Here is a 15290-nt window from a genome sequence, read left to right as displayed (position 1 = left end):
AGAAACTTCTCAATCTTTTCTAAAGTAGTGTATCATTGTGCATTCCCAGTAACTCTATATGAGTTCCTCTTCAAGACTTGATAGCACCATTCTTTTGAATTTTGGCCGTCCTGGTGGATATGTACTGGATTTCATTATAGCTTTATTTTTCATTTCCTTGATGATTAATGATGTTGAGCATCTTTACTGTGCTTATTGGCTATTTATTTACCTTCTATCAGGTTGTTTTCTTATCAAGTTGTAAAGACAACACTTATTGGGCTGGCCAACAAAGTTCCTTCAGTTTTTAAGTAAAAATAAAAAACACAGTTTTTCATTTTCACCAAGAAATTTATTGAACAATGCATTCACCATTTTGTTTCAGTACCTTCTGCCATTTTTCAGGCAACTTCATAATTCCATCTTCCCAAAACTTTTTATCTTTTTGAGCGAAGAACTGTTCCAGATGTCTTCCAGGGAATTGAAATTTTTTCCATTAAGAGAATTTTGTAAAGACCGAAATAAATGGAAATCTGAAGGTGCAACGTCTGGTGAATATGGCGGATGAATCAGAACTTCCCAGCCAAGCTGTAACAGTTTTTGCCTGGTCATCAAAGAAACATAAGGTATTGAGTTATCTTCATGGAAGATTATGCATTTTCTGTTGACTAATTCTGGACGCTTTTTGTCGAGTGCCGCTTTCAGTTGGTCTACTTGGGAGCAGTACTTGTTGGAATTAATCGTTTGGTTTTCTGGAAGGAGCTCATAATAGAGGACTCCCTTCCAATCTCACCATATACGCAACATCACCTTCTTTGGATGAAGACCAGCCTTTCGTGTGGTTGGTGGTGGTTCATTTCACTAGCCCCACGATCTATTCTGTTCCACATTATTGTACAGTATCCACTTTTCATCACTGTCACAATTTGTTTAAAAAATGGAACGTTTTCATTACCTTTAAGTTAGAGAATCACATGCGGAAGTATGGTCAAGAAGGTTTTTTTTATGTGGAACCCAAATATCAAAGCAATTAACATAACCAAGCTGGTGCAAATGATTTTCAGCACTTGATTTGGATATTTTGAGTATGTCGACTATCTCCAGCGTGGTATAATGTTGATTGTTCTCAGTTAATGTCTCGATTTGATCGCTATCAACTTCAACTGGTCTACCCAACCGTGGAGCATCGTCCAGCAAAAAATCTCCAGCCTGAAACTTCGCAAACCACTTTTGACTCGTTGGATCAGTCACAGCACCTTCTCCATACACTGCACAAATCTTTTTTTGTGTTTCAGTTGCATTTTTACCTTTCTTGAAATAATAAAGCATAATATGCCAAAAATGTTGCTTTTTTTCTTCCATCTTCAATATTAAAATGGCTACACAAAAATTCACCAATTTTGATTTTTTTTTTAAATGCACAATGATGTGACAGCTGTCACAATACAATCTAACAAAATTGTTTCAAATGAAGTTAAAGACAACTAAGGGCTACTAGAGCCATTGTATGGAAAAAACCGAACGAACTTTTTGGCCACCGCAATATTGTCTTTACTCATCACTGAGAATATTTCTGATACCAGATGTGTGGCTTTTCCCCCACACTGACCAATTCTCTGACACCTGCTTAGTATCCTAACATTTCAACTGAATTCTGACACTAATCAGAGTTAGTGAATACCCCACAATTTAAGGGCTCAATCTCACAAGACTGCTCCCCACTTCAGATGCCAATCACAAGCAGTGGGTCCCAGGTTACCTGCATCTTCTGTCTGGCTTGGCTACAAATCAGAGGTTCCCATGATCCTCTTCTTAGGTTTGATAATTTGCTAGAGTGGCTCATAGAACCCAGGTAAAGAGTTTACTTACTATTGCCAATTTATTACAAAGGATACAAATGAACAGCCAGATGAAGAGATACATAGGACGATGTCTGGATGGGTCCTGAATGCAGGAGCTTCTGTCTTTGTGGAGTTGGGGTGTGCCACCCTCCTGGCACATGGGTGTGTTCACCAACTCTGTACTTTTGGGATTTTTAATGGAGGCTTCATCATATAGGCATGATCAATAATTAACTCAATTTCCAACCCCTCTCCCGTCTCCAGAGAAAGGGGTGCAGAGATGAAAGTTCCAAGCTTCTAATCATGGCTTGGTCTTTCTAAACCCCCATCCAGGAGCCCACCAAGAGTCACCTCATTAGAACAAAAGTTGTCTCTATAACCTAGAAATTTCAAGGGATTTAGAAGCTCTGTGTCAGAAAACTGGGATCAAAAATCAAATATTAGCAGGAACAGGAGGCAGAGACCAATATATAATATATATTTCTTATTATTTCACAAGTTGTAAGAGTTACTAATATATGAGTACAAGTCTTTGGTCATATATATATATATAATATATATATTTAATAATGTCTTTTGAAAAGCAAAAGTTGTACATTTCTATATGATCCAGTTATCAGTTTTTCTTTTGTGACCTAAGAAATATTTTCCCATCCCAAGATAACAAAGATTTTTTTCTTCTAGAATTTTTTAAAACATAGTTTTTTACATTTATAGCTATTTTAGTTAATTTTCATGTGTGTTGTGAGGTAAGATTGAGGTTTATATTTTTCTATATGGTAATCCAGTTTTCCATTACTATTTGTTAAAAAGTATCCATTCCCCTATTAGATTACCTTGACCCCTTTATTCCAAATGATTTGGTGTTACATTAATGAATCTATTTCTGTACTCTCTTCCGTTATTCTGTATGTTTGTTCTTATGCCAATACCACATTGTCTTAATTACTCTGCTTTTAAAATAAGCCCTCAACTTTGGACTTAGAGTCCACTAACCTCTCTTTGTGTGTAGACCTGCCACTCTCCAGTCCATTCCCTTCTTGATTACCAGAGTTAACTTTGAACAGGATGTTCGTCTGGCTTTTATAGATCCCTTCTTTACAGTGTAGTTTTAGAATCAGCTTGTCAATTTCTACAAGAAAGCTTTCTGAGGTTCTAATTGAGATTATGTTGAATATATAGACTGAGTAGAAATACGAGTAGAAATTACATCTTAACAATATTATGTCTTTCTGATTCATGAATATGGCATACCTTTACATCAATTTAGATCATTAGTTTTCGTCAATAATGGTTTACAGATTATACTGTACAGATCTGGCATGTATTTTTATTAAATTTACCACTAATTATTTCATGTTTAAATATAATGAAAATAGTAATAATCAAAATTTCAAGTTCTAGTTTTTCATTGTCAGCATATACAACTGCAATTGATTTTTTATAGTCCCCTTGTATCCTGTGGACTTGCTAATTTGCTTATGGATTATAATGTTGGTAGTTTTTAGTAGATCCTTAGGATTTTCAATGTACATAATCTGGATTATGTTGTCTTAGAGTAAGAATGGTTTTTTTACATATTTTTACCTCTCTCCATGCCTTTTGTTCCTTTTCTTTTTTTTAATTTTTGCCTTATTGCACTGGCTATAACCTCCTTTGCAATGCAGAATAAAAGTGGTATGAGCAAGCATTCCCTTCTTGTTTCAAATCTTAGGGAAAAAATTTAATTTTTAATCATTGAAGATGTTAGCTGAAGGCTTTTTGTGGACACCATTTATTAGATTAAAGAAGCTCATTTCTATTACTAATTTATAAGTGGATGTCAAATTTTGTTAAATGCTTTTTTTTTTTTTTTAACATCTGTTGAGATAATCATGTGGTTTTCCTCCTTTGTTAATATGTTGAATTACATTGACTGATTTTCAAATCTTGAACTAACCTTGCATTCCTGGGGGAAAATGTAGTTGGTCATGGTGTAGTAACCTTTTTAGAGATTGTTGGATTTGTCTTGATAATATTTTGCTGAGGGTTTTTATGTCTATATTCATAAGAGATTCTTATAATATCTGTGTCTTACCTTGGTATCAAGGCAGAGCTAGCTTTATAAAATAAATTGGCAAGTGTTTCCATATCTTCTATTTCCTGAAAGAGTTTATGTAGTTTTTGTATTATTTCTTCCTTTAATGATTGATAGAATTCATATTGAAGCCATTTGGGCCTGGGATTTTCTTTATTGTACCTGTAAATTGAAATGCTTTAATAGGTCTATGGTTACTCAGAATTTCTGTTTTTTCTTGGATCACTTTGGATAATTTTTTGTCTTTCAAGTAGTTTGCTTGATTAAGTTGGCAAATCTATTGGCATAAATATAGTCCTAATATCTGTTTATTATTCTTTTATTATTTCTAGGACCTGTTGTGATGGCCCCTTTTCCATATCCAGTAGAGGTAACCTTGTTCTCTCTGTCTCTTCCTCTCTCTCTCTTAGATGTCTCTCAGTATGTTTCATATATCTAGAGTTCCTCAATTTTATTGTTTTTAAAAAACAGTTTTTGATTTTATGATTTTCCCATTTATTCATTCCTTTTATTTTACTGAATACAGGATTAAAATTATAAAAATACAATGTGATACAGACAGGATTTCATTGGTAGCTGGAGATTTAAATTTATTTCTCAGAAAAGTGTCAATTAAAAAGATGAAAAATAAGTAGAGGCATAGAAGAACCAAATAACAATAATTTATGTCTAATTGAGTATAAATAAATAAATAAATATCAAACTCTTCAAAGAAACAGAGCATATACCTTCTTTTAAAGGCTTTTAAAGCCTCCTAGAATATTAAAAATATGTATTATGCATGTCAAAAACTAAATACCTTTCTAAAAGTAGAAAGAATAAAGACAACATTTTCTGTTCAATAAAACAGTAAAACTAGAAAATAGGGGATTCCCTGGTGCCGCAGTGGCTAAGAATCTGCCCGCCAATGCAGTGGACATGGGTTCGAGCCCTGGTCCAGGAAGATCCCACATGCCTCGGAGCAACTAAGCCCGTACACCACAACTACTGAGCCTGCACTCTAGAGCCTGTGAGCCACAACTACTGAAGCCCGTGCACCTAGAGTCCGTGCTCTGCAACAAAAGAAGCCACCGCAATGAGAAGCCCATGCACCACAACGAAGAGTAACCCCTGCTCGCCACAACTGGAGAAAGCCTGCGTGCAGCAACGAAGACCCAATGCAGCCAATAAAGAAATAAAGAAATAATAAATTCTTTAAAAAAATAAAAATCCTATCACTGGAAAATTTAAAACTCACTTAGAAAACCCTTGTGATTGAAGGAACTCCCAATCAAAAATTCAGAATATCTAGAAAATTATTCAATATAATAATTATATCACTATCTAATAGAACCATTTGTATCCAGCTAAAATAGTATGCAAAGAAAATACATACACTTAAGAACCATATAATTAAAAGATTAAGGATAAAAATAAAGCATCCAACTCAAGAAGTTATAAAAACAAGAAAAAATTGATTAAATGAGAACAGAAGAAAGGAATTGACAATGAAAAAAGACAGAAGACTTAAAATCAGAAAACAAAAAGTGCCATAGCTAAACAAAAACTCAAGAGCTGTTTTAGTAAAAGCGACAATATCAATAGCATTAATAAGAAGACAATAAAATAATTATTATCAATAGCTTATCCAAATACTAAATGAGAATAGAGAAATATCCAGGACTTTGGTGGAAATTAGAGTCATAAGAGACTATAATGAGTCAGAGACTCTATTTGAAAACATAAATGGAGGAAAATATAAATGTAATTTATAAGTATAAATTATTGAAAATGAATTTAGAAAGATAGAAATTCTAAACAAACCAATTACCATAGCAGAAAGAGAGAAAGTTATTAAAGAACATCATGACAAAATGCACCAGGGCAAGATATAACAGAGGTGAATTCTATTGGATCATTAAATAAAGATAATTTTAAATGCTACAAACTCTTCCTCAGCCTAAAGGAAGAGTTGTAATTGAAGGTTCAGTCACAAAGCAAGTTTACTCTTGTCTGCTACCGTCCTCTGAAATTTGCTTAATGAGCCTGCTTTTTCTTTTTTAATCTCTGTCCATGGAGCAGTCCCATGACTTTTCTGGTCACACTGAAATAATAAAATATTGCATTAATTTAGCAATTAGAATGTCCATGCTTAAGTAAAATGGATACTCTGATTTTCTTGTATTCCTCTCTCCTCAAGGAAGAGATAACTGCTGATAGACACTTGTAAGCAATGAGGAGGAGGAGGCTGGTGTCTTTCTACTGTAGCTAGTTCTAGGCTACTAATTTTTTGCAAGTTCTTCTGAGTGTTCTGTCTTACCACGCATTTAGGTAGTTGCTATCTCTCACTTTAGGGCCTTGACCAAAGTTTCTATTGTTATATTGTGACATAGGAATGATTCAATAAAATTCACTAAATGAATAATTCCAGTGAAAGAAATTATATGATTATTTATAAAGATAATAAAAATGCAGTTGAAAAAAATCAATATTTATTTAATTTTTTAAAATAAAGTAGGATTGGATAGATGATTTCTTAACTTGATAAAATAAATCTATCTCAGCTTCCAAACCAGTGAAATAATTAACATGTCCATTAGTGTAGTGGTAACCACTCTTACCACTATTATTTAACTTAGTCTGAAGGTTTCAAGCTCAACAATTAGATAAGAGAAAGAAATGAGAGATATAAAACTGGAAAGTAAAAGATAAAATAATTCCTTTTCTCAATAGATGATATATCATACCTGAAAAATCCAAAGAATCAAAATAATTTCCAAACAGTAAGAAAACCAGTAATATCGCTGAGGGCTGTTTTTGTATAAAAATAATAACCAAAATTAATAAGATTTTTATGTAGTTACATAAACACCACTTTGAAAATATAATCGAGAAAAAGATACAGTTACAGAAAAAACATAATATTTAGTAACAAACTTATAAGAAATATGAAAGACATATGTAAAGAAAGCTCTAATATATTAATAAGATACCAAAATTATAACTGAAAAAGGAAAAGGCATTTTCTATTCTTGAGTGGGAAGACATAAAATCATAAGAGTATTGTTTTCTCTAACTTAATCTAAAAATTTACTTAATTTCAATAAAATAGTAATAATTATCTTTTTAGAACGCATAATATGATTCTGAACTTTATGTGAAAAAAAGAGTAGTAATGAATTGGCTATGTTACACATAATGGAATAGTATAAATACCACAGAATTTAAAACAGTTGGCAAGGCAAATACATCAGTAAGACTAAATAGAGTCCAGAAAAAGATACAATTTATTAATAAATGATTTTAGCATATGATCAAAATCACATTGTATTCTGATGGTGAACAGATGAATTATTCAACAAATTAGGCTGGAGCACCTAAGTGGATAACTAAAACAAATTCAAAGATTTAAATATAAAAAGTGAAAGCAGAAATATACTGGAAGAAACATGAAAGACTTTTAAAAAAATCTTGGAAAGAGACAGTTTGTTAGAGATAATATAAAACATTTAAGCTATAAAAGAAAGGATATATAACTTTGCATAAAATAAAAGAAATATGAGAAGGTTAAATGAATAAAAATAAATGCAATTGGCAAAGGATGGATTTTCTGAGTACATATAGTTTTCCTAAAAAATAAATTTCAGAAAAAGTAAATGTGAGACAAGACCATGAAGAAACAGTATATAGAAGGGGAAATGCGAATTACTCTTAAACATATAAAAAGGGCCTAAATTTCACACACAATAAAAGAAAAGAAAATTGAAACTATAAGGAGAAAATGTTCATGTGTAAGATTGGCAGAGATTTTTGAAAAAAATGATACAGTGTAGGTGAGCGTGCAGGGAAATGAGCACTTACAGTTATTGGTAGAAATGTAAATTGTGACAATTCTGTGGAGGGCAATTTGTAATATCTATCAAAATGAAAAAAATACACATATGCTTTCACCACCGGTATTGCCTCTAGAAATTCATCCTCAAGCTATACTCACATGGGTCAAAATAATCTATGCCTAAGGATATTAACTTCAGTGATCTTTATAGCTGCAAAAGGGTGGATGTAAGCTAATTTTCTGATAATAAGGTACTACTTATTTTAATTATGGTATATCCAGGTAGCCATTAAAAAGGATGAGGAAGTTTTATGTATATTGATATAGAATGAGCTCTAGGATAAATTACTATTATATGATCATGTAATATTATTATGACATATTAGCAACCTATTGAACCATGCACATAATTCATGGTGAATGGGAGATGACTTTTCTCTGTATGCCCTTTTGTACCTGTTGAATTTTGTAGCATTTGAATATTCAATGCTCACAATGACTGTTTAAGACCATAATACCCATTCTACAGATAAGGCAACTGAGGCTCGGTGAGGCTAATTAATGTGCCCAATATCATAGGATTAGTAACCCGTTTGCCACCTGGAAACCAGGTCTGTCTAACTTCAAAGCCAATCATAACCAAGGTTTGGCCAAGTTGAGCAAGATGCTCAGTTGAGCATCACATTTAACTAAGTTTAAATAGTTGTTAACCATTTCTCCACCTCAGTGAGCTATATAGCACAACTTCTTCTTTTTAAATACCAACTTTGATATAAATTAGCTAACTTTATTACTATAGTTTGTGATTTTATGTACATGAAATCTTGTTCTCCTGAAAGATCCAATTAAGATTACATGAAAGTTTACAACAGTCCTGTTGTGTAGATGGTTCAATATTCCGACAACAAACTAGATAAACATTTTGCCAATCACTAATTAAAAAGCTGGCTCTAAGTACAATAATCTGGAGTCAGTTTTCATTCACATTTCTATTAAAGGCTAATGAATGCACAGCTAAACTAATTTAGTCAAATTGTTTCTTCATTGTGTTCAAAGTTAAAACTAACAATTCAGCTTTAGCCCTGAGTCTTTTAAATTATTTTTTCCTCTCCTATTGAGTAAAAGTCTAATTAAAAGCTTTTAGTCTTTCACATTGTGCAGGCTGCTAAGTGATATTGTTTAGTCTGCAGGGATTCAATTATTACTTGGCTTAAAAATACACATTTCCACAAGGATTTGTTTAACCCACTTTGCCTGGAAGGTTTTGTGCTCTAAAATTTAATCTGATAACAAGATTATTAAATTGTGAAACAAAAGAAAAATTATCTTTGGTGTGAGATTTTATTTGTATTTGGTGTGTAATTTTAACTCAGCTCTTAAGATTTACTGACTATTTGCTGTAAGGTTCAAGTCAGGTGGAGTGGAGGTATAAAAAGTATCCAAAATACTATGTAGTAGGTGTGAATTTAACTCTGCATATTCACGAACAGGACTAGTTATATAATTTGCAGGGCCTAGTACAAAATGAAAATATGGGGTCCCTTGATCAAAAACCAGGAATTTCAATATGGCAACAACAGAGCTCTAAACCAAGCACAAGGCCTTTCTGACCATGGGTCCCTGTGCGTGCCCGTGAAGCCAGCCCTGTTCTCAAGTGCAGAGTGTAGAAATCTCACATTATGTTATTATTACTTTTAAGATGAAAATGATTCCCCCAATCCCATTCTACTAGATGACAGACAAGCCCACGTTCTCGAGCACCCCAGCTTAAAGGTCAGAGGCCTCATAGACACTGAAGGCTCCTGGTCTCGAGTCTGCACTGGTTGCCACTGAAATGTTTCTGGTCCAAGCCCACTGTTCTGTTTCTGTTGCCGAAGATACCTGACTGGCCTGGGAACTTGGTGCCTAGCATTCAACCTTTCTAGCTACACCAAATTTGTAATCCAAATCAATACATTTGAGAGTGAACGGGGGCCCTACTGACTTAACAGACCTATAAGGGGCCTGTCCAGGCGAACGGTACTGTGTAGTTACCCTCATACAGCCATTTACTCCTGAAGTCCAGACACGTCTCCAGGCACCAGGAGGGACAGGGCTGGGACTTCCACCCTTAGCTGAACCTGTATAACTCCAGCTTCTCCATGGGCTGGGGGAAACTCTCCTCTCTGCCACCTGATGTGTAAAACCCAGCATACAGAGGACAATCAATTCAAATTAATCTGAACTGCCTATTATTTTCTTCCATTCTCCTAATAAAGTAGTCAGAGATAGTTTCTCACTTGGGTCTTTCTAGCTATTTAACTTCCCAGCAGGACAGTTGAGCTGTAGGTAGCCAGAAATTTTAAATACGGTAAAACCAACCAACCAGCCAACCAACCAACCAAACAAAACCCCTAGTATTATTGAAGAATGGAAGTTTTAATTTCTTAATAACAAATGTATAAACTTAAAAACAAACTAAAAATGTGAAAATATTTTTGTAGAAAATGTTTCTTAAAAACCTAACCATTTCCCTGTTTTCTAAAAGCATGTATACTGTATATAATAGATTTGTCCTTTGGTTGGGTCATTATATGAATTAGAATAGAGCTGTTAGAAACATATGCTCTGGAGCTTGACCATCTGGATAGGAATCCTAGCTTAGCTGTAAGACCTTGGACGAGTTACTTAAATTCTCTGTGTCTCAGTTTCGTCATCTGTAAAATGGGGATACTAACAGTTCCCATGTCATAGTACTATGGTGAGCATTACCTCATAATGTATATATAAGGTAGTTTGAACAGCACAAGTCAATAAATATGAATAGCTAGAATTAATGTATTATACTTGATAAAATAACTCAGAGGCATTTGTGCCTCCAATAAATGATCCCATCCTGCAGTCGTAAGTCTGCTTTAAAATAAAAATAATGTGTCAGTGTTTCAAATATCAGACACCAGTTATTACTATCCCTAAAAAATGTGTACATCATAGCAGCATGTTGCTTCTTTGCTGCATAACTCTTCTAGTTGTTTTCTAATCAGGTGTGCCCGATTTTCTTAGAGTTGTGCCCAAAGTAATAATAGGTAGGTTCAGAGTAAAACTGAGGGGCTATCCTAATAGTAGAGTAGATAAATTTTATTAGGTGGCCTTTTCAGACCTTGATTTGAGTTGATTAAAATGTTTTGTTTTGTTTTTCTGCTTCTCTCCAGATGCTTGATCATACTCTCAATAATTGAGATGGTTAATTAATGGGCCACTAGTTAAGTAAGCATTATAATATCTCACAGTTTTGTTATGAAGATGAAATAATATATTGTATATGAAAATTTTTTGTAGACACCATAGTGATACATACATTCAGGGTTTTATTATTGCTGATTTACATGCTAATATTATTAGATGTAGAACTCAACGAAATATTAAACTTATATGTAATATTCAATGCAATCACTATCAAAATTCCAATGGCATTTTTTTCACGGAAATAGAGAAAAATCCTAAGTTTTATATAGAACCTCAAAAGACCCTGCATAGCCAATGCAGTCTTAAGAAAGAAGAGCAAAGTTGGAGGCATCACACTTCCTGATTTCAAACTATATTACAAAGATGTAGTAATCAAAACAGTAATGGTATTGGCACAAAAATAGACATACAGATCAATTGAACAGAATAGAGAGCCCAGAAATAAATCCATCAGAATAAGCTCAGTTAATTTTTGACAAAGGAGCCAAGAATATACAATGAGGAAAGGATAGTCTCTTCAAAAAATAGTGCTGGGAAAAGTGGACAGTCACACACAGAAGAATGAAGCTGGACCACTCATGCACCATGCACAAATTAACTCAAAATGGATTAAAGACTCAAAATAAGACCTGAAACCGTAAAATGTCTAAAAGAAAGCATAGGAAGTAAGTAACTTGACACCCATCCTGGCAATGATTTCCTGCATTTGACACAAAAAGCAAAGACAACAAACAAAAATAACTTCAACTTCTTTCCCTTTACTCATTCCATTTCCCTAGTATCCTTGATCTGGGCTTTCTTTTCTTAAACTCTTCAATTTTTCTCAAAAATCCAAATTGTATGAAGAAAGCCAGAATTTTTTAAGTTATAATGTGCATACAGTTTACAGTCTTATTCAACCACAGGTTACATTAGCATAATGGATCTATGAAGACCTTGTCACCCTTTTACACTCAGATAGTTGCAGAAAACTCACTTCCCCAGCCTGAGAGAAGCCCCTCTCCGCTGGAGTTGGCAGGTCCTCAGACAACAACTTATACAACCTTGATTTCAACATCAAGTCTTAATCACTCATGTTTCTCATTTAAAGCTTGTAATGATAGTAATTAGGTAAATGACTTTATTGTTTCCCACTCATTGCCAATGTTGCCATAACCAACTTTTCCCAGAAAAAGAGAAACAGAGAATCCTGCAATTTACCCTTAAGGGAATTTTTACACAACCTTAGTTTCAGTTTCAGTGAGATGAAACATTCAAATGGAAACCTTTAGGGAGTAGTTAATGGCCGAAATGAATTCCCTTTATTACCCCCACTAAGTTGTCAACTTGCTAGCATAAGACTATCTCAATAACAGTTAAATTAAAAGTGTAATTGAATGAGATGTCAGTACAGAAGAACAAACTGGTGAAACTTTCTATTTAAACTCAATTTTCAATAGTCTGTTAAGTTCTTAAGTCTTCGGAGAGCTATCATTTTGCTGAAAAAAGATCATATTCATGATTGTCTAGTTTTCATTTGTATCACTTCAGTCCCTTAAAAAGAATTTTGTCTTAAACAGTCACTTTCTGTTTTCACAGAAAGCCTAGCTTTCTCTGGATTTTTCATAATTGCCTTTTCAAAGTGCATCCCACCCCCACAGGAAGTCATGACACTATTCTGAGATACTTTAAAGTCCATAGTAATGATGTCAGAGGGAAGGATTCATGAATACAAGAATATTTTTCCAGAGAGGCTTTCCCCAACTATCTTCTCTCTCTCTTTCTCTTATTAGTTTGAAATCTGGAAGGATCTAGAAAAGTTCTGTCAGCTCACCGAGGGGCCAATGAAACTAATAAAGTTGTTTAAAGCTCTGGTCCCAGCCAGAGGCAGAGCTGAAACTAGAATTTAGACCTCTACCACTCTTTTTGTTACCAGGTCCAGGCTCGCCGTGTGACAGGCCAATAAATAGAGAGATGAGGTGTTGGGGCAATCAATAAACAGCAACTTTATTCGGAAAGCCAGCAGACTGAAAAGATGGTGGACTAGTGTCCCAAAGAACCACCTTACCTGAGTTAGAATTCAAGCTTCTCTTATACTAAAAGGGAGAGAGGTGTGGCAGGTTGCTGCAAACTTCTTGGTGCTGGAATCCTTTGTTCTTGCATCTGTCGGTGTAGGTCTGATCATAATGGTCCTGTAAATCTGCAACAGAACAATTGTTATTTTCTGTTCTGCAACTTTTTATCTTTATATGAATGGAAAAGTGTTGTATCTTTAAAGGTCAGAGCCTTGAGAATGGGCTATCATGTATATTTCAAGCTCTAGGCAACATTCTTTTACAGAGGTGCAAAGCCAGCATGACTAAGCACAGGCAACAGAGCACAAAGGTTAGAGCACAAAGCTAAGGGAATAGATCCAATATGGAGTCAGGTTTGTTCTTTTCTGTTACATTTTTATTAAACCACCTGTAAGATAACCATGAATTTTTGCTTTTCTCATTGTTCTTTCTCTATGCTTTTGTTCTTTTCTTCTTGAATCAAGACTGATAATTTCTTATTTCATTTACATTTATATTGCTTTATTCTCTTCATGTTTTTCTCTTTCAAGACTTTTTGGATCTTCCATTTCAAAATATCTGTTGAATGAATGAATGAATTGAATGAATTAATACCCAAGAGCAGGATAGCAGTGGTAGTGCAGTGTCTAGGAGTATTTATATAATCCTCTCTTCACTGGTATCTTCTTGCATGGTGCTCAGTTTTACATTATGTGAGGGGTATAAACTCGGAGTGTTTCTTAGCATTTCTTTTATTAAACTAAAAGCTTTTTTCAAGTTGGGCAAAATCAAAATTTGCTCCTGTAACAAATTACCATAAAATTAGTGGCTTAAAACAGATTTATTATCTCACGGTGTGTAAGCCAGATGTCTGAGTGGGTTCAGCTTAGTCCTCTACTCTGGGTCTCACAAAGCTGAAATCAAGGTGTCAGCAGCCTGAGCTCTTATCCAGGGGTTCTGGGAGAGAATCTGCTTTCAGACTTCTTCAAGTTGTTGGCAGAATTCATGTCCGTGCAACACTGGGACTGAGGTCCCCATTTCCTTGCTGAATTTCAGCTGGAGCTTCCCTTACCCCCTTAAGGCTGCCTGCATTCCTTGTCACTCTATCTTCGAGCCAGCGTGTTGAGTCCTTGTCATACTTTGAATCTCTCTGACTTTGCTGCTGCATCTCTTCTGCCTCAGCCAGAGAAAATTTTGTCTTTAAGGGCTCATGTGATTAGATTGAGGCCAGCGAGATAATACAGGATAATCTACCTATTTTAAATTCTGTAACCTTAATTATATCTAAATCCTTTTTACCATACAAGGTAACATTTCCCCATGTTCCAGGGATCAGGATGTGGACATCTTTGGGGGACATTCTGCCTACCACCACAGCCCCCAAATCTGAATCCTCATAAGGAACACTCATCAATCACTTTTAATTCCCATGTCATTGGGAATAATTAGCAAACCTCTGAAAGCATGGAATTTAAAAAAATATTTTCAATAATCTAGAATATTTATTGAAAACAATATAAATGTGTTTTTAAAATTTGCATATGTTAAGCTTCACTCTTTGTGTGTAAAGTTCTATTGGTTTTGATAAATGCACAATGTCAAATATCCACCATTATGGTATCATGCAGAATACAAGCTTCACCTTTGTGCTTCACCTATTTATCCCTGCCCCCATCCCCCTGAACCACTAGTAACCACTAATCTTTTTACTATCTCTGTAGTTTTGCCTTTTCCAAAATGACATATAGTTGGAATCATATAGTTTGTAGACTTTTCACTTAGCAATATGCACTCAAGTTTTCTCCTCATCTTTTAATTGCTTGATAGTTCATTTCTTTTTATTGCTGAATAATATTCCATTGTATAACTGTACCATAGTTTGTTTATACATTTACCTATTTAAAGACATCTTGGTTGCTTCCAGGTTTTGGTGATTATGAATACAGATGCTATAAACATTCATGTACAGGTTTTTTTTTGTAAACGTAAGTTTTCAACTCATAGTGTAAATACCTAGGAGCATGATTGCTGGATTGTATGATAAGACTATGTTTAACTTTGTAAGAAACTGCCAAGCTGTCCTCCAAAGTGGTTGTACCAGTTTGTATTCCCACCAGCAGTAAATGGGAGTTTCTGTTTCTCCATGTCCTTACTAGGATTTGGTATTGTCAATTTTTGATCTTATCCATTCTAATAGATGTGTAGCGATATCTCGTTGTTTTAATTTGCATTTCCCTGATGACAAATGATTTTTCATATGTTTATTTTCATCTGAATATCTTCTATGTTGAGGTGTCTATTCAAACCTTTTAGCATTTTCA

General features: G+C 34.3%; 1 long non-coding RNA gene across 1 annotated transcript in view; it reads left to right on the top strand.

Annotated features, from left to right (window-relative positions):
- The window catches only part of LOC132376349 (uncharacterized), a 327639-nt gene extending 323371 nt beyond the window's left edge, over nt 1–4268 (top strand). Inside the window, exon 5 of the long non-coding RNA XR_009506277.1 lies at nt 4230–4268. This is a non-coding gene — a long non-coding RNA (uncharacterized LOC132376349). The remainder of the gene's footprint in view (nt 1–4229) is intronic.
- The last annotated feature ends 11022 nt before the right edge of the window (nt 4269–15290 follow it).

Source organism: Balaenoptera ricei, chromosome 12 (assembly GCF_028023285.1).
Source record: "Balaenoptera ricei isolate mBalRic1 chromosome 12, mBalRic1.hap2, whole genome shotgun sequence".
In the NCBI taxonomy this organism is placed as follows: domain Eukaryota; kingdom Metazoa; phylum Chordata; class Mammalia; order Artiodactyla; family Balaenopteridae; genus Balaenoptera; species Balaenoptera ricei.
This window is presented reverse-complemented; position numbering and strand designations above follow the sequence as displayed.